The sequence below is a fragment of the Diadema antillarum genome, unplaced genomic scaffold (genome assembly GCF_040938485.1).
Source record: "Diadema antillarum isolate AM-2024a unplaced genomic scaffold, OU_Dant_1.0 scf00000074, whole genome shotgun sequence".
Taxonomy (NCBI): domain Eukaryota; kingdom Metazoa; phylum Echinodermata; class Echinoidea; order Diadematoida; family Diadematidae; genus Diadema; species Diadema antillarum.
Window position 1 is genome coordinate 1239223 of NW_027270963.1, and position 20749 is coordinate 1259971.

At 37.1% G+C, this 20749-nt stretch overlaps 1 pseudogene; it reads right to left on the reverse strand.

Annotated features, from left to right (window-relative positions):
* Positions 1-15090, reverse strand: part of LOC139717280 (sushi domain-containing protein 4-like) — a 460844-nt pseudogene extending 445754 nt beyond the window's left edge.
* Positions 15091-20749: the final 5659 nt, after the last annotated feature.

Genomic DNA, 20749 nt, shown 5'->3' on the forward strand with positions numbered 1-20749 from the left:
GCTGAGATACCCAAAACGATCGCTTTGCTTTACTTCTGTTTTTGGATGTCTCAGCCATTCCAAAACCAATGGCATGCTCTGTACTATGATTCTAGATCTATTTCATAAGTGGTTTCCTGGTACCTCGCAAGAAGTTAAAAGCCAATTCTTCACCTCCACCAATACTGTACCATCCCTTTAAAACCCACAAAATGTAGGCCAATGTGAATTTCTACTTTTCTACAGTAAGATGTACACTTCAAAGTAATTATATAAAAGAGGTAGGAGGTGCAGTTTCATTGAAAAAGGAGAAAAGAGGATTTAAAGTTTAGGATCACTCATGAATGCTGCACAGTGGTATCAGTTTCCCAGTGAAGCAGCAGCTGTCCCCAACCCTCCCCCCCCCCCAAAAAAAAACAACAACAACAAACAACAACAAACAAACAAACAAACAAACAAAACAAAAAACATGGCATGACATGGTCCAGAAAAGCTGCTGATATCTTGACTTCAGTTTGTTTTTGTTTTTGTTTATGTTTTGTTTTTTGTTTGTTTGTTTTTGTGTTGTTGGGGTTTGTTTTTTTGGGGGGGGGGAGGGTTAAGCTGCCAAATTCTGATGGTGGGTGGAGAAAAGATGGCTCTCCTAGATACAAAAGACTTACAAATTTGACTGGGTCAACCCAAATTTACATATTTTGGTTCATTTCACAGCCTCTTAAATCTGTGACTTTTTGTGGGCTTTGAGCTGGGCCGCCCCATATAACAGTTGTCCTGCAAACTACACAGCCTGTATAAGTCATAATTGTAGCTTTCCATACACTTTCTATGCAAGAGTACATCACCATGGTTGGAGTAAAAATAAGGTCAAGGGAAGCTCTGCAACTGAAGACTGCAAAGGTAACAAGAAAGCACTTCCAGACCATACCTGGCAAAACTGAATTGCAGAAATGTGTGAAGGAGAAAAATGATTCTACTTTCTTTCACATTGACTAAAAAACAACAACAACAATAACAACTCGATAAACATGAAACATGTTTTGAAACATGTATATAAATGAGTTCTGTGGTGTATCCAAAACCCCTCAGACTGAGCTGTAGGAGGGAAGAACGGCTCATAGGGAAGGAGGTAGAGTAGAGGGTGGCCAGATGGTGGAGGGGAGTTTCAGGCAAAAAGTGTCGGCCTAGTCTCGCAACCATGAACAGATTTGGTAAACACCAAAAATCTGTTAGTAGGTCCGGCACACAATGGAAATCCTTGGGGAACAAATTATGCTCAATTGAGGAAAACAAATGGACATTTCATGTTTGTTTGTTCTTGTGGTAGATTTTTGTTTATAGATAGAGAGAAATAGATAGATAGATAGATAGATAGATAGATAGACAGATAGATAGATAGATAGATAGATAAATAGAAAATGTACAGATAGTCAGAGAGATAGATATAAAATAAATACATAAAATGATGGATAGATAGATAGATAGATAGATAGATAGATAGATAGATAGATAGATAGAGATGATATGCCTGGTATAAAGTAAATGATATGAAATCAATGTAGCAATCTCTGTGAGAATATTGCTAAAGCATTATGCCAAGGCCTTGAACGTATGTAGATCTATACACACTGCAGCTCTTTCATGCTTTACATCATTATCATCATTAGCTCTAAATCAGTTTCCAGCAAACATTTTCATGTCATATACCCTTGATCAAACAGTCTGACTGACACTGAAGAAAATATCTCCTTTCTCAGTAAACAGTAAAGTAATACTGTGTGGAAATTTGCTTCTTCATTTTTTTTTTTCATTTTAGGAAGAAGGGTTTAGTTTTTGGTTTTTTTTTTGCTCAAACTGGAAGAAAAATGAAAAAGATGTCCAAGCAGCAAAGCTTGTCTTTCTTTTTTTCTTTCTTTTTTTTGTGTTAATTGAAGTACACAGTTTGATGTTTGTTGATCATCCATTGATCATCCATTTATGCAAACTTTGACAAATGCAGGGAGAAATTGCACAGTACAAATTTTTAAAAAAAAGACGAAGATGGGATCCACCGAGACAAGCATGCAATACAAGGAGAAAGCACCGATTGGACCAAGGATTGTTTGGAAAACACTCAAGGATAGCATTTTTTAATGACAATCTCAGGTAACCCATCAGGAAAGTGAAAAGCATTGATCACTCTTTTTACCAGTACAATCATTCCATGGGAAAATTTCCATTTTCCTCAGATATCAGGGAGCCCTCAAAAAGGAAAATGGACATTTAAGCAAAATTTAAGTGCATAATTAATGAAAAAAAGAGAGTGTATGAAGAAAAAAATACTCTTAAATGTAGATATATTGTCACACATTACATCCTTGAAAATCAGAAATTATCACCCTGGTATGTGGCTCTGATTTGAAGCAGACAAGGTAATCTTTTGCCCTCCTTGCTTGTGCATGAAATGTCACTATATCACACTTTTGAATTAGATGCTTATAACTAATTCTATCACAAAATCATCATAACTTCTGTGAAGGACACTGCTGACAGAAGTAAATCTTATCACAAGTGGAATTCAAGAAGACTACTCTTTTCTGCCATGTACAGTATTCTGTAGTGAGAAATTCTGGCACATTTCACACAATGTTTTACCAGCAGAATACTTTACTTCCCAGCAGACAACTGCAGTCCTGTAGTCTCGAGATAATACTGAGCAAACAAACACTGACTTTTATGGGGAAGGGATTGTATAGGTGTTGAATATTGACCAAAAATAGTATCTTACTGATATGTTTGGAGTGTTGTGAGGTGATGACATGATCACCTCTGCAAATTTGCATCTCTTGTTGTGACAAATATTCAGTTCAATTCAATTTGATTTTCATTTATTTCCATCCACAAAAAAAGCTGAAGCTCTACTTCCATTGATCATCCAATATCAATTAATGCCAATTTGAACCTGGTCTGGAGTTGCACCTTAGGCCCCCATTCCACCGACCACCGGAGGCTAATCTGATCCCCAAAATGCAAAAATTTTCAGCATTTTGATGAGTTCCCATGAAATCTGATCCAACAAGCTTCAGAGACTCGCACCGAGGGTCATCAATAGTGATGCCAATGCTAGAAGAGCCTCTGAACCAAAACTCACGTTTACCTGTCCAATAACTGTTTAACCATCGGAATATCAACAGACTCACAGGACATCGGCTGGACACGCCCGATAGTGGCACAACACAAGCCTAACACACATCGGATTAATTTGACACTTATCAAACTGGCTCAACACGTAAGTGACACTGACTGGACTTGCGACTCAATATGGCTTTCGATGGCGAACTAAGCTCTAAGCCTAGTTCCTACATCGGACGATCTTGCCTCATTGGATCACACCAAACATGTCAGACACTGACCTAACAGTCGACCAACACAGGTTGAATTCATCAGACTATACACTTTGGTGAGTGGCTGGAGGCAAAAAAAAAGCTTTGCTTTGCTTCCGATGAGTGACCGATGAGGAAAAATCTCTCTGGCACGGGGGTATCAAACATAATCTTTGAAGAATACTTGACAAACGGTGCACAGAAATGCATAATAGTGATTCGGTATCACATAGCAATTATTACTATTTCCACACAAATCTTTGCATCAGCCATATCTATTTCTATGTCATCAAAGTTTGATGCACATAACATTCTGGCTGCTTGAAATCGAGATAAGCTCCATCAAAGCAAGTACTATGAAACAGGCACATCTTAACTAATTCTCCTGACAGCTCCCCTTTTCTTGAGTATTGATTTCTCTCACAAATACTTCAAAGGCATAGGTTTTATTACAGGCTAAGATTACAATGTGGCAGGGAGGTGGTGGGGAAAATATCTCTGTTGACAGTTAAGTGTTTTAAAAAAAGCAACAACCTTCTTTTCTCTTGACTTACAGCTGAATCACGGCAAAATGACAAACATGGCCAATGTAAAATATGACTGACCTTGTAGGTCCAGCCTTATCATTCCCACAAGAATCATAACACGGTGAAAAATAACATGAGACTCCTTAGCAATGCATCACTTTTGTCATGTACAGGATCACCTTACTGTTGAAAAAAAAAAAAAAAAAAGGTTACAAGAGAAAGAGGAGGGAAAATTCTACGCATTCAATTCAATAGTTTGAAATGACAACTGTGGGCAAAAAATTCACCAAGCACAAAAACTTGTCCTCGCACTAACAGCACAAAAGATCATTCTGTCACTGCTACAAGTATTTCCCCTCCATAATGATTTCACCAACATTATTGTGACATTATTTTAATAATTTTCATGAGTGACATATATTCTACCCTAATAGTCAATATAATCAATCAAATAAAATGTAACTTCTCTCATCGTCAACGTCACTGTTATGCCTAATCACCATTATCATGATCACTCATTATAAGTAATAGCAGTAGTACTAGCAGTAGTGATGACACTGATCAATTTAATAATTCATCTATAAATGATCAATTTCTCACGTATCTTGGCAAAGAACAGCTACATTTCAACAGTTATAGCAAATAAGATACAAGAAATAGGCAGGCTGTTTGTATCAGACCACAGGTGTAAAACAATTTTGTTAAAATGTCGTCCCTGAAGACCCATCAACTGTTAACCTAGCTTTAAACAATGATATTACCCTCTAATCTTGACAAACGTTCCTGGTTAAGACCACATATAACTGTATCTTCTTTTTTTTCACCTTTGAATGCACATGTTTCAATTTTGCGATTAGTCAATGGCAGAAACCTAGCAATAAGACTTGCATATATTATAAGTTGTCTACAAGCCCATCACTAACAATTCAAAAACTTATCATTGAAAATTGTTCTACTTTGATACATGATAACAAATACTGTCATGGTATCTGACTTCACTCGAACTGATTGAAGGCAAGATTGTCCTTTAGAAGGTCTGTTATTTTGGTCACCTGATGTTGTGTTTGCTTCAGTGCAAAAGGGGCTCAAACTGGCCAACGAAACATTATTTCAGCGTATTCTCATCTTACTACTACTACTACTACTACTATTACTGCTACTATTACTACTACTACTACTACTACTACTACTATTACTGCTACTATTACTACTACTACTACTACTAATAATAATAATAATAATAATAATAATAATAATAATAATATCAATAATGATAATAATAACAATAATAATAATAATTATAATATCAATGATAATAACAATAATAATAATAATAATAATAACAGTAACAGTAATAATAATGGTTGCAAATGATTGACAAATTGCCCTACATCGACGTAAATAAATAAGCACTGAATTGATCAGTGTTTAGTAGTAGCCATGATAAAAAATCATGGGCGTACATACTCGAGCAGGATTCGAACCTACGACCTCCTGATCACCGGACAGGCGTCATCTCCACTAGACCACCGAGCTTTCGCCCGAAAGCAAGTGTTGGTTCTAATCCTTATAGCATGCAGCGGGTACTGCTTTGTTATCATGGCTACTACTAAACACTGATCAATTCAGTGCTTATTTATTTACGTCGATGTAGGGCAATTTGTCAATCAGTTGCAATGAAAACATCTCGACGGAAGAAATTCATGAATTTGAATAACAAAGCAGTACCCGCTGCATGCTATAAGGATTAGAACCAACACTTGCTTTCGGGCGAAAGCTCGGTGGTCTAGTGGAGATGACGCCTGTCCGGTGATCAGGAGGTCGTAGGTTCGAATCCTGCTCGAGTATGTACGCCCATGATTTTTTATCATGGCTACTACTAAACACTGATCAATTCAGTGCTTATTTATTTACGTTGATGTAGGGCAATTTGTCAATCAGTTGCAATGAAAACATCTCGACGGAAGAAATTCATGAATTTGAATAATAATGGTATTAATGAAAATAATTATGACTGCTATTGTTGTTGTTATTATTATTATTATGATCATTATTATCATTATTATTGCTATTATCATTATTACTATTATCACTATCATTATCATCATTATTACCATCATCATTATTATTATCACCATCATCATCATTAGTGGTAGTGGCAGTAGTAGTCGTATATCATTATTATTACTATCAAATATTTTATTATACAACACATTCTATTACAACACATTATTTTTAGTTCATATAGTGCACTTATAGAAATAGTCCCTATTCATTTTGAAATCCAATGAGGAGAATCATTTTCATCTTTTTTCCCTGTGCTACAAATTAATTTCAATGCAGGGACAGTAAGTAAACCTCCAGGAGCAATCTTGCCTAACTGTAGAGAAAATGTCTTTCAGCTATCCCTCTGACAGCCAGCAGGTAACAATGAGGCTTGCTGAAGATAGTTTGATTATCTGAATGAGCATTTTCCATGAATTTGCACTACCATTTAGCAGTGATATGTTCAACAACAGCAACAAATCTAGCAAGGAATTTTTGCCCCGGCAATGCCGACAATGGAATGCTTGCGTCACCCTCATTGATGCCCCACAACACCTGTGATTGGTTCCTGAGATCACCTCGGGCAACGGAGGAATATCTTTTCCCCTCCAAACTTCCACGCCAAAAGCGTCACGTTTCAAGTTTCACTCTGCATTATTTGGACTGAGGTGAATTTGCCCTGCCAGATTTAGCCTGTTTTGGGTTGGGTTTTTTTTTTTCTCTGCCTGATGTATTTTGCCACATATCGAGCAATTCTGTTTTCTTTTCTTTTCCGAGAGCTACTCTTCCATATGCGATAGTTTATGATAGTTTGTGATAGTTGAAGTTGTATTTTTATGCATATTTATTTATACCATGTTTCTTTAAGAAAGCTCTAATTGATGAAATGGCAAATCTTTTACTGAAACTCTCCCCCTAGCAAAACTTTGATGTCTCTTTCTTTCTTTCTTTTTACATAATGTGCAGAGATAAATATCTGTATCACAAATCATTCTTGGGGTTCACATTTTTCCTTCAAAATAATGGCGGGAATAACTAATGAACTGAGGAGAAAAAAAAATAATGAGATTGCCTAAATTTGTGAGAGAAATTTAGAAAATACCTAACAGACTTTTAATGCTGTGCATGTGTATTCTCCTAATGTTCCAACCACTCGATACAAATACACAAGGGATTGCAATAACAGTGTTCTCACGCCATAGTACAGTCTATATGTGTGTGCTATACTGTAAAACATGAAATATTCGCGGCATGAAATTTTCGCGAATTGGAGCCGACAGCCTTTTTCGTGGCATGAAATTTTCGCGAATTGCTACTGGCATTCAATGCATGTAGTGTAGACAAAAGCTTTCGCGTGCATTTTAATTTCGCGAATTTTGGCGCTCGCGAAATTCGCGAAATTAAAGTGCACGCGAAAATTCCTCGTTTTACAGTAAATGAATGTCTAAGTGGTATACATTTGATTCCTAATGTCACTCTAAAGCTCTATCACTTTCTCTCTCACTCTCCTTCTATCTATACACAAAACAGACCTTGAACTGTCAATTATGTAAATAATGAGTCAATGTCATTGCCTCACAACTTGTCATATATTTTGTACATCAAATCTTCAGATTTCAATATCCGGGTTTTTTTTTTTTTTTTTTTGTCCCAGTCTCAAATCTTATGAACATATTTGACAGTTGATTATTGTGACACTCTTCAGCCAGGAATAACATGCTTTACACTTTCATAGCAGAAGAATTGAATTTTCATCATATTTTTACATACACCGTATGATCAAGATGGAAAATTGTGATGTAATGACATCATCAGCTCACTCATTTGACTATTTGTTTCAACTGTTTGAGAAATATTTTGCCAAAATTAGCAAATCCTAGTTTTACTCTGATTTTGATCACATTGTCACTGTTGTGCTTATAAAATCTTATTTTCCGTATCAGACAAACTTTTAACTGGTCTTTAATTCCCCTTTTATAGTCATTCAGTGGATATCTGATTATGAATTTTGACTTTCCTGAAATGTCAAAGAGTCCTAAATTTTCTTCTTGAAAACATCACGTTCCAAGGTTTTTTCTCTTGACATTTCATTTTGATTACGAAAACAAGTTCTCATATGGATTCCAATTTTTAAACCTCGGAAGGATTAGTTTCTTGAACGCTGCACAGACAATTAATGTGACTGACTCATGTCAAAAGTAACAAGTATAAACACAGATCAAAGCATCTCACTCATTGGCATCAAACAATTTAACCCATTGAGGACAGACTGATTTTGCTACAACACGCATTTCCCATAGATACCTGCCTGAGTATACTCGGGACTCGTCCTCAACGGGTTAAGCAAAATCTGAATAATCGTCATGTTTAAACACATTAGGAACTTCACAATGCTCTGTTAACTTGGAATAAGAGGACCAAGTTTTGATTGATAAAGAGAGCAAGAAATGAATGATAACTACACTGTAATTCATGTAAAAATAATTATTTACTGCACATGAGAACACACAAGTTCGTGAGAAGAAATGTCTGTGAAAACGACCATTTTCTTTAAATTTGACTATGTACGATGTTGACAGTGGGTAGCATGGTAGTCCACTGTTTCATGAACATGAATGAACAAATAGGTCTATCACCTTTAACAAAAGATTTAAAAAGAATCCACATCATTATTGAACGATGAAACAAAGACATTTTCTTGAGATTTTCATCATTATATAATTTAAAAAGACAATGTGAAAAAACGGCCTAAAAATATCTTACTGTGTCTCCATCAAAACATCTCTTACAAATCACATTATTCCACAGCAATCTCACTTCAGTGATAGTCAAATGAAGCAGAAATTTGCTCACTACATTCCACAAACATACATACAGATACACAAACACACACACACACACACACACACACACACACATGCACACACACACATACACAGAGCATCAACATTTTTATGGTAGCAGAAAATGCGCAAAGAAATACCTTTAGAAGTGCTGCCTGTCAAACATATACTGTCTCTGTGTGTGCCACACTGCCACTAGAGGGCAGTCTGCACTTTTAGCGCCACAGTCTGTGGAATGCATGTTTAATGCCAAGAGTAATACCGAGCGTAGAAGAGGATCATTTTCTCTGGCTATGCTTAGAAGAGATATATCCAATAATCCATTAAGCCCTACTGTGTATCTTCTAAATACACATAACATTTTATAAAGTGGCATTTGGGAAAAATAATCTGCAGTTCACAATCATTCGGGGAGGGAGATTGTTTTGTTTAGTTTGTTTGTTTTTTCCAAACCCAAGAAGCAAAGATATGTTTATGAATCATGTCTTCTAGTTATTACATGCAAGCAATTATAATCATAGTGATTATGATGATGATGACAGGAATAAAATATATATATGCTGCTTAATCTCTTGATAAAGGGTTGACATTTCAACAAACCTAAAGGTATTCCAGAAATCCAATTTTTCCATCAAAATCTCTGTACACCTTTATGTCAACGTCTGTTGCTAACAATAAAAAAACCTTTGTGGAAGGCTTGCCTAATATAGCAACAACTAATGTATGGAAATTATCTGAACTGCTCTCAATATGAACTAAAGCTGGGGATTAAAGTTTTAAAACGAATGTAAACTTTTGGTTGTTTTGTCAAACTGATAAGCAACTTCCAATTCCTCAACAGCTTTGGAGCTTTTTGTGGACCTCTTTGTTAATAGAATTTGAGTCAGAACCAATTTGTATTAAATATTTGTGTGACAAGCTGGCAAATTGCCTATGAAAATCTTTTGTTCTAAGATTGTGCCTCACATTTGACTTATGATGGAAAACTCCTCTGTTCCAAAGAAGTGTGACACCTGCTGTATGAACTGTGAATTTCTTCCAAGTTTTGTTACTTGTTAAAATAATCCCAAAACTGCAGCTCTGTTGAAGCTATACCGGGATGAACAATCCCTGCTGTGTGTCAACAAGGGTGCAGAGGTGCCATAATCATAACCCACATATTTACAATAAAGGTGGTTGAACCCGTGCAAGTAAAAATAAGGATGGCTCCTTACAGGACACTGGAACCAGAAGAAGGCTGCATTATGATGATATGATTTGTACCATGGATCATGAGGTCACATGAGCAGACGTAGCTGGGAATGTCATTTAGAAGTATACGTTCCAAGGGCATCTGGCAAAGACAAAACCACTGACTACAGAAGGCTACAAACCCCTCAGTGTCTGGTTCAAGACCACAGGGCAGACCCTGCAAGGGACACTAGCAGAGGTCACATCCAAATACCTAGTCTTACTCGGGGTGACTATCACAGACTGGGCAGCCTCGAGAAAGGCCGTAAGGGGATAGAAATGTTCGGCCCCCTAGAGTGTGAAAAATTAATGACAATGGCATGACTGTTAACATTCAGACGTTAAAATCAGGAAGATTCAAGGGAGCAATCTGATACCCCATTTATACTGTGAGCAGGTTTCAGAGCTTCCTCGAGGAGGTTCGAAAGCCTGCTCTGAAAAAGCAGCCTCTCGTCTGTTTATACTGCTCAAGAAAAGCAAGCCCTAGCAGGCCCTAGCAGGCCAAACTGGCTCCTCCCCTCCGATACATGGCGCAGGCTTTTGTGCGAAAGTGTGCAAGTTGCACAGGTTTTGATTAGCTGGGATTGGTCGCAGCACTGGGTTGTTTATGTTAGCGGGCGATGACCTTCAACGATAACTTTGGGTGGGCTAAGAAGTGGCTTCTCGATCATTTATATTCTATAATGCAGCAGAGGCAGCTATAGTGGGCTGTGAAACGAGCCCCCGTAGGTGGTTTCAGAACCCGACCTGATCGGACCTGATCAGATCACCTTCTGTCTGTCTGAGCTGAAAGGCTGCTCAAGGCTGCTATAGTAGGATTTTTTTACTTAGTATAAAACAGGTTACGAGAGAAACTTGAGTGTAACAAGCCTCTCAATGAGCACAAATGACTCAAATATCAGGGAGGCATTTAGTGTAAAGTATAAATTTCATAGGGTCAAAATTTTAACACGATTCAGGCAAACCAGAAACTAGCTCAAAAATAAAAGCATGTGGATATGTTTGCTTGCTATATGTTCCAGTAGTTCATGTATTGACTCTGCGGGAATTAAAAACATGTGAAATCCATCTTATCCGCCAGAGCACGAAAAGTTACTCACAAGAAAATATCCACTTTTACCATACGTTCCCTTGTCGGGACGTTATAAGAAGATGTTTTAGTTTTCAGGGAGCCTCATGCAAAACTGGTGAGACGTGGCAGCTCTGCAATGATGACGATGGCTTGACTTACCCACACACGATGGCTGGTGAGGGGGAAGCCAGGCGCCGCTCTTTGTGCATATAATCTTTGGGGGGCCGTCGAGAAGGTAGCCGTCATCGCAGGTGAAGCGGAGGACAGCGTGGACTGCGAATTCTGTGGGTGTCGCAGTCTCGGGCGGATGCCGGGCACCATTCCTAGGGGTGCCCGGATCAGGACACCCGAGGGCACCTGTTTTAAGGAAAGCAGGGAAAAGTGCTAGATGAATGACAAACAATGGCAATGAATATTGCTCACACTTTCCTAACAGGAAAACATAAAAATCCATCAATATTCAAACAATCAAATAAACAAAAGCTACTGTATAAGTGAGATATTTCACACAGGGAAAATATTCGCAAGCCGTGTATAATGTGATACCTTACAAAAGGAAAACAAAATCAAACATTTTACTTATTAAATTATTATCTATCCTAATACCAGTTACGTTTTTACAAATTCAAAAGACAAGAAAAAAAAACTGCAAGTTATCTTGCAAATCAATCATACAAATATTTCCTCAGTTACAATTAATGAATCAATACAGAATACCAAAGTATTATGAGTGCATGTGCAGAGAGCATTTGTGACCAAACCAAGGATAATCATGGGGTCGATGAAATATTCCAAATGCAATAAATATGTTCCTAGCACAACTCATGTGTTCATACTACTAATCTGACATCTAGTTAATGCATAAAGATAAAATCTATTTTACTGTCTAATCATCAATTTCATTTAAATCATACATTCAGAGTTTTGAATTTACTCGCTTACCACACAGCATCCATGTCACAACAATCAATGAAACCTTGGTCATCATATTGATCCTGGGAATGTTGAAAGAAAATATAAGGCAGGTGTAACAATGCTGATTTGTGTATATACCCAAAGAGGTTCAAGAGCTGGAGTTCTAAGTGGTTACAATTATTCAAACAGCTCAGTTTTCTATGGATGCACGAACGAATTCTGCAGGTGCATTTGTGCCTTTAATGTTTGGTGTTGGAAGCACTATCTTTCTTAACAATCTGAAGAGTCATTTTGAATTCTTACTTAATATCAGGTATGTTTTGCTTGTTAATTCAGTAAAGGAAGTTCAATTTTCCTGAGGATATTACAAACATGTCATAAACTAAATTCAATCCCATCCAGAAATAGTTGCAAAAGTATAAATCAGACCTGTATGTTGTAAAAGTGTTTGAAAAAGAGCCTCCTGGAAAGCCGATTTTTTTTCACTTTCTTCTAAATTCAAACAAATTAAACTGATATGGTATAATCTCCATGTATAGCTCTCTATGAATTGATACTAAGACTAGTTCCCATACATGCCCAGTGGAGTAACTTTGATATTTATTTCATTAATACTTGCACAATTTCCAGTCATTAATTCCCATGTCTTTGCAGTTATGTATCACTCATCTTTTATTAATAGGGATAGCAAAGAGTACCAGTAATTACTATCAAAAAGACATATCTTCCTTGAAGAGTGGCTAGGCATTATGGAACATGATATGAATCAATTGTTTTCCTATCTGTAAAGTAGATCCATTTTGGCGCATGCTTCAAATATTTTTGAGTGGCAGTATCAAAAATGGGTTCAAAGGAACACAGTTGTGATAGTCATTGCCAGTGGCTCTATCTGGGGCTTGCATGCATGTCCATTACTTTGCACACATGGCTTGCCAGAAATCTGGCTCTGTATTGCACTACTATGACAAGGGTGGATTGATATCCTTTTTTTCCATAATGTAATCCAGTCACATCACTCTAACAGTGGATTTTTATCCATGATAGAGATATATGTGCCTGAACTAATATTGCTGGCAGTGGTTCCACTAGAAGGGAAACATCATAAAATTGGTTTTTATTGTCGCCAAGCCAATCTATGCAACTTGTTTACATATCAATTTTGGGAAATTTATTTCACAATCAGCAGGAGAGAGCAGTCTTGAAATGTGATTTTTCTGAAATTCAAGTTCTTTTCCAAGCATTTCAAACCGACAATTTTCTACCAGAGTCAGGCACGCAATTCAAAATCTGCACACAAATGGGAGCATGTCTGATGAGACTTTGGCAAATTTCCCAAGTCTGCAGCAGCGTTTTACCAATCGTATCGTGTTAGAGCAGCTGTGCGCGTGCTTGACTGCATAACACATGTAAGCAGCATCAAGCATGTCAATCTATGCCACTCAGCTCAGTAAATGAGGAAAATCGGGACAAAATCAGGGGGTTCCAAATGCTGTGCCAGGTACTGTAAACGTCAATATTTTCGCGCGATTAATTTTTCGCGCTGCGCGGCTCGAAAACATATTCGCGGGTTCTTAAATTCGCGCTCAGCAGCAGGTTAATACACAGTCGCTGTTTTCATCCAGAGCCTCTGCTACTACAGCTTGCTATGCCAGCGTACAATAAGCGACGTAGCGAGCGGCGCGAGTGCGAGTACAAGCGCTCAACTACGTAGTACTGTACATGTATTTTACTCGATACGTATACTGTAGTACTAGTACTGTAGTCGCGGGGATGTAGCACACCAATCGGCCGTGGGCTTGGTGCGTGCGGTGCATGCGATGATACTGCTATATGCGTAAACATGTCTGTACTACGTAGCAGTATCATCGACGAAGCGCACACAATTCAGCCCGTTCAAAATGTGCATAGAAAATTGCGAAGATATATTCGCGCGTTTTTGAATTCGCGCTAGCCGAACGTAGCGCGAAATCCGCGAAAATTAATGTACCGCAAAAATTTCCACATTTACAGTACTTTGCACGAATAATAGCCGATTTTTTTTAAAAAAAGTATTGAATGTCTATTATAAGGCACGTAATTATACATTTTGGGGCATAATTAATCTTCTTTTGCTACAGAACTTCACTTTTCAATTTCTGGTGGTGTTAACTAGTTGTGACTCCAATCTCTTGAACCTCCTTGGTATATTTAACATTAGAATCAAAGATTGATTGTCAAACATGAGCTGGTTTTATGATGCTAAATGAATGTCAAGTTACAGTCAATGTAGATCTAAACAGACTACACATAGCTCAAATTATCTAAATCCACTCATGGACAAGTAGTTCACTTGGTTTTGGGGTAACACCATTATCGTCAGCAATAAATAATCCTGCAAAGTGCAATGATTGTCAATAAGAGGCAGAATACAAAAAAATAATAAATAAATAAATAAATAAAGATAATAATAATGCATCCAAGCCTGTTTTTGTAGTATTACCGGTAACGTAAGTAGATTATTAGCAGTACTGCTATGGGTGCCGGATAAGATTTAACGTGTGTTAGATAGAAAAATCCTTCTGTCCAGAGGAGTCTTTTATCATTTTTTTTTTTAATACTTTATTGGCTCTCCTCATCCATGAAGCCAGACGCAGTCTCCGCGGAACATATCCCCGGCGACCAGCTAGCCAGATACAGACCAATCTTTCAGCACGTCAAGATTCTAGTTTATATTATCTTTTATTGCATGTATTTTAATCCAATATACAGTAATTACATTCTGCTAGTCCATAGTCCTAATGCATACGACCGTCGATGACGAAATTTCGTAAGTACAAGAAAACACTAGGTCACATTTTATAAACGGATATGCCTGGTGCATGGTGCCACTGCACTGCTACGCAAACCCTAAGGTGTGGGACTACTATTTCGCGATGGTGGTCTATCTCAGTCATAGTGAAGAATACATGTGCAGAAGACAAAACGGAACGGTACAGTAGATGAGTAGATCTATATGCGTAAGCACATGAATGTGTCGATGAACATACCAGTATTGCATGTGTTTTGTGGTGCCGATAGGAAACATGATGGCATAGATATCACAGCTTTGGAACACCTTGAATTTACCGATAATTTTTGCTGTTTTTTCCAAGCACGTACAGTAAACATGACCATAAACAAGTTGTTTACCAGACTCAATAACCTTTATTCAAGGCTCTGTTACTGTTTCCAAAGGATAGATGACTGGATGATGATTTCTAATTTCTAAACTCCGTACGAAGCAAAACAGAAGTAACGTTACTAGGATAAAGGAATGGATATAAATAACTTACTTCAAGGGCGAAACGAAAACAGTGACTGAGTGAGTCGTCAGAGACCATTGACTTACTGGAGTCAATACTGTAGGGGTCTTTCGTCATGGCAGGATCCCACGTAGGGGAATTCCCAACGTAAACATCCCGTGCACGTGCACCCCCACATTGTACGAACGGTTCGATATGATCATTGTGATTGGTGGGCTTTTTGTTTGTTGGTTTGTTTTTCTTTTTATCTCTTCCTTTGTTGCTGTCTTCCGATCCACGAAGGAATAACACTGAAATACTAGTAAACTATGTTTAAAAGAGTCGTTTAGTTGTGGACTCAGTCTCATCTTGGTAGAATGTTAGTTGACACTTGACACAGTTTGACAGTTTGAAATTTAAGAGACAAACAGCAATGTTTCTAATTCCATAGTTTCCTCATTTCAGCCCAATTTTCCATTATAAAAGTCTATTTGAACCCCGGGAGTTTCAATATGGTCACTATACTATATAACATTCCTGGACCACATTCATAACAGCAAAATGTATTTATATTTCTAAAATCTAAAATTGTCATGTTGTGTGAGCCTCTAATATACACAACAATACTAAGCCCCACATATTTGGCTCTGTCTCATGGGAAATTAGGGCAAGAAGATACACAGGGGCTGCTGAACTTTATGGGGGGGGGGGGCTCTGGCATGAGGGACAGGGTAGCACCTGTTTGTTGTTGGGTCAAGGGTCAATGCTAACTGAGCAATGTTGTGTATAATACACAACCCTCAAACTAGCAAGAGGCAAAGCACTCTGTCCCTCAGATAGGACATAAAATGGAGGTCCCGTGTATGAGAGAGTAATAACTCATGCACGTTAAAGATCCCACTTCATTCATTCATCACAAAGAGCATGCAGGGTGTTTAACCCGGTGAAGTGGTCCCACCTCACATCCAACTGGACCCCATGGAAGACCAGCTTAATGGAGCTGAATATGGGCTATCCAGCCATCTTCTCAGATGGAAATGAACAAACAAACAAACTTCTCAGTGCAGAACTCTAGGGAAGTCATGGGCTTCATTTTCCCCCTGTTTTTTTCAATTTCTTTATTTAAAGCCAGACGTGTGTGTATGGGGGGGGGGAGGGGCTGCAGCCCCCTCAACCATCCGAGTTCAGCAATGCCTAGTAAATGCACAAGTAAATTAAAAAACTGGCACATACCCCTGCCGTTTACGCACTCATGTTCACTTAGTTCACTATTTCTCTTTCAAACTTTGGCTCTTTCAGACACATGGCTCACTAACCATGTCAAGTCACATCTATTGATACCCCTCTTTTTATCTCGCTTTGAGTTTGCAAATGGACATATAATATGTGCATTACTAATTCCATGCATTTGCACACATGAACTCACACACATCATATATATGTATATATATATATAGTTGAAAGAAATTGAACTGAGGCGGGACGTTGCTCTCGATCTTAGTCTCCCTTTTATTTGTCAAGCTTTCGGCCCGTCATTGGGCCTTCGTCAGGACCTACCAACAGAACGATTATTATATGAATAGCCTGATGTGTCATATAATATATAATGCAATTTCACATATTACCAATCTTTTGAATTATTTCCTTTATATACACAAATCAATCATTCAATTCAATACAAATATCCAATCTAACCTCAAATCATCATCAGAATAACATCATATGTCCAAAAATATATATAAATAAATTCTTATATCATAATGCTGCCATATAATAATCATATTGTCTTAGCATGATAATCACAAACAGAGTCATTATACATATATATCATATTCATATATACATATATATATATATATGTATATATATATGTATACATGTATATATATGTATATATGTATATATATATATATATATATATATATATATATATATATATATATATATAGAATAGCATACATACTTATGATACAGGCCGGCAGTGCACGACAAAAGTTATAGTGCATGCAAAATATAACGATTGCAGACGATAACCCACTATTGATTTGATATCGGTTTTTGCTCCCTCATTTTAATCATCGAGTACTGAATCCCGCACCTCATCGACGCGATTGCGCCACAACCGCGATATGCTCGATATTATCGTTATTCTCGATTCTCGCTGGCTATGCCAGCAACTTATCTGTGTGGGACTAGACTTTCAGCGGTAGATTTAAACATGCCAAGGAAGCTGAAATGAACAGGTTCGCTACTTTTACAGAGACTGATCTATATAAACAGTATCTTAGACAATAAGGACATAAAGGATGCCATCAAATACGCCCTACTGTTCTGAAAAAGGAATCAATCCGACGGATATTGAGCAAGTCAACCCAAGATTTGTGCCGCTTTCTCCGTACATTCTACGCGGAAGTGCGCCGTGGAAATGGGTAGCGTGTGTACAGTATACGCTAAGCGCCCTTTGATCACGCTACGCTATTGAACTTTTACTACGACATTTACAACACACTCTCGGAATCCACTTGTGCAGCAATGGTGACTTCAATGATGCCTGGCACAAGCCTTGTGTTTAAATCCAGTAGATCCCTTATCCTACAAAACATCATCTAGTCCTGGTCCTGGACCCACAGTACAGTAAGTAAACTTAGGCGTCTAACGTGTTACTGCTAGTGTTAGATCCATGGTAGACCTATTGTAGGGTCAAGTGTTAACTATACGTTAGCTCTGTCGCTCGTAAGTGACGTAGGTCTAGTAGTGTAACGTTAGGCCAGGGCCCCTAGACCTAATCTATCGTAGGGCCTAGAAATCGTTGACCCTAGACTCTATATTTGAATTTGGATCTTCAGGATTTTGTCCACACCTGTTAAAAAAAAAAAACTGGTATTATTGCTTGTCTAGACATGTGTAGCGTTAGAGTCTTAAATGATCTAGGCTTTCGTATTTTTTCAATTTATCTTGCCTGGGTATGTATGCTATTTTATATAACACATAGTGCATGACATCTTAATGCACTATAACAAGTACCAAGCACCTCCAAATTCTGAATTTGCCCTCAGGCAATTATATTCAATTTGGCCTGCGGCCTCATTGAATATAACTGGCCTTCGGGGCAAATTCAGAATTTGTCGGTGCTTATATTGTTATAGTGCATTCAGCCTCATGCACTATATATATAATATATATATATAGTGCAAGAGATAGTTCCCTTTCCAAATGTGTGCGGTGCCTCATTGTTGGTTGCATATATGAATGATTGATTTGTGTTTATAAAGGAAATAATTCAGAAAATTGGAAATATATAAAATTGCATTACATTATATGACACATCAGGTTATTCAGATAATAACTATTCTGTTGGTAGATCCTGATGAAGGCCTGATGACTGGCCGAAAGCTTGACTGAATAAAAGGGAGACTCAAGATCGAGAGCAACGTCCACCTCAGTCTAATTTCTTTCAGTACATATATATGTATATATATATATATATATATATATATATATATATATATATATGTATATATATATATAATACATATATATATATATATATATATATATGTATATTCATTTATTCATGTATTTATTCATTTATTTATTCAGAGATGAATAGATAGACAGACACAGATAGATAGATAGATAGATAGACAGATAAATAGATTTGTGATAGAAATCATCCTAAATAATTTCACACAAAACATTTTATTTGTAAATTTGTCCTTTTCTTGGCCTCTAATCCCTTCTGCAGCTATCTCTCTCCCTCTCCCTCTCCCTCCCTCACTCTCTCTCTCTCTCTCTCTCCCTCTCTCTCTCTCTCTCTCTCTCTCACTTCCTCTACCCAACAAATGTCATTTGCATAAGAATTTGTATGCACAGATCTATATCATTTTTCCAATCCTCAGAACATAAAAAATGATGATTCCTTCTGACAAAAGGACTAATGACATTGAAAATAGAGTCTTCTTTATTTCAAATGAGATACAAGGAATAAATTAATATTTGCATATTCTTATTTACGAGCATAGACAACGAGCATACAAGCAGTGACAAAGTGAATGTAAGGCTTACATTGTGTGGGACACTAATTAACAAAATTTAACTCTCACAACTATGTTCTTATAAATCTTACATTTGTCCGCATTTCAACTCTTCTTCGACATTAAGCAGCTTTCAAGCAAAATGGTAAGTAAAAATGAATTTCCTTCAGCAAAATTAACAAAGAGGAAAGTGAAATAATGCAGGTGTCAACTTATGATTACATTTGCACTCTTTATGTCCACTAATTCAAATCATTTTTACACATTTTTTCAGCCACGGTGACTTCATCTGTGACATTCAAACAGTGGGCAACACTAAAGAACAGAAATAAAACGGACATTTTTCCCTTAGCTGTCTGAGTTTCTAATCACTTGCGCATTGCACCAAGCTTTAGCTAGGGAGGACCATATCTCAATCTAACTCTGTTGTGTGACCATCAAATCCAAACATATAAGGTATATTATGTATCTTTCCTCTTCCTTTTTCAAACTGAAAAAGTATTATCTTGTGACTACGGGCAAACTTATCAGAATTATTACCAGATTCAATCTTAATTTGAGAACTTTTTTGTTTCCATTTCCCCTTGGGGAAGGATGCTGAGAATTGTTTCACTTCAGATTGGTCAGATTGATGAGTTCATGATCTCCAATTCAAAGCAGAGGAAGATAGTAACTTTTTTTTTTAGTTCCAATGGTCCGACGTGACCTTTCTCTTTCGATTCTTTTCATTTTCTGCTGAATGAAAGGTAAAAGCACTGCATTAAAAAGGGCATTCCAATGTAAATGTCAATACACATCTTTGTAAGTGATATTGCAAAATAACTGTTGATTGAGTTAATAATTTGATCTCTTTTTTTTTTTTACATTTGAGAGACCTTAAGGCACCTTAACCAAACTTGAGGAAACCAGTAACAAAAATTATGTATCTATTACATGTATCAAAAGTGAAATGTTTGCCTAATCAAGTCTAAGTAAATATTTTAGCTTATATATGGGTCCCACTTCCTCTGGAAAAGAAACATTATGATTTGCAACAAAAGACTACCAAGTTTCAGCAGCCAGGAACTATATGTATGGTTTCACTTGAATTGATTTATACAGCAGCTCAAAAATATTTAGGCACTTAGAAATAGTCAACAAATATTAAAGACAACTTTACTTTCAACAACAAATTCATGACATGTACTTGCACTTTTTACTGAAGCTGGAACAGAAGGGAATAGACAAGAGAAGCAGGTTTAAACATCAACTTTTTAGATCATCAAAATGTTTACCTGCTTTTGTTACACAGAATACAACATTTGAGCCATCAGGCAACATATAGGTTGCTATCAGAACGTTCCAGAATTGCATGTTACAGTTTGTACACATTTTATATGATTGTTCCATAAATAATAAAACATTGGCAGTTTCATAGATCCTCTCAAGACTTTATATACACGATGCTCCATAATTACCATGCACTCGAGATATTTGGAACAACC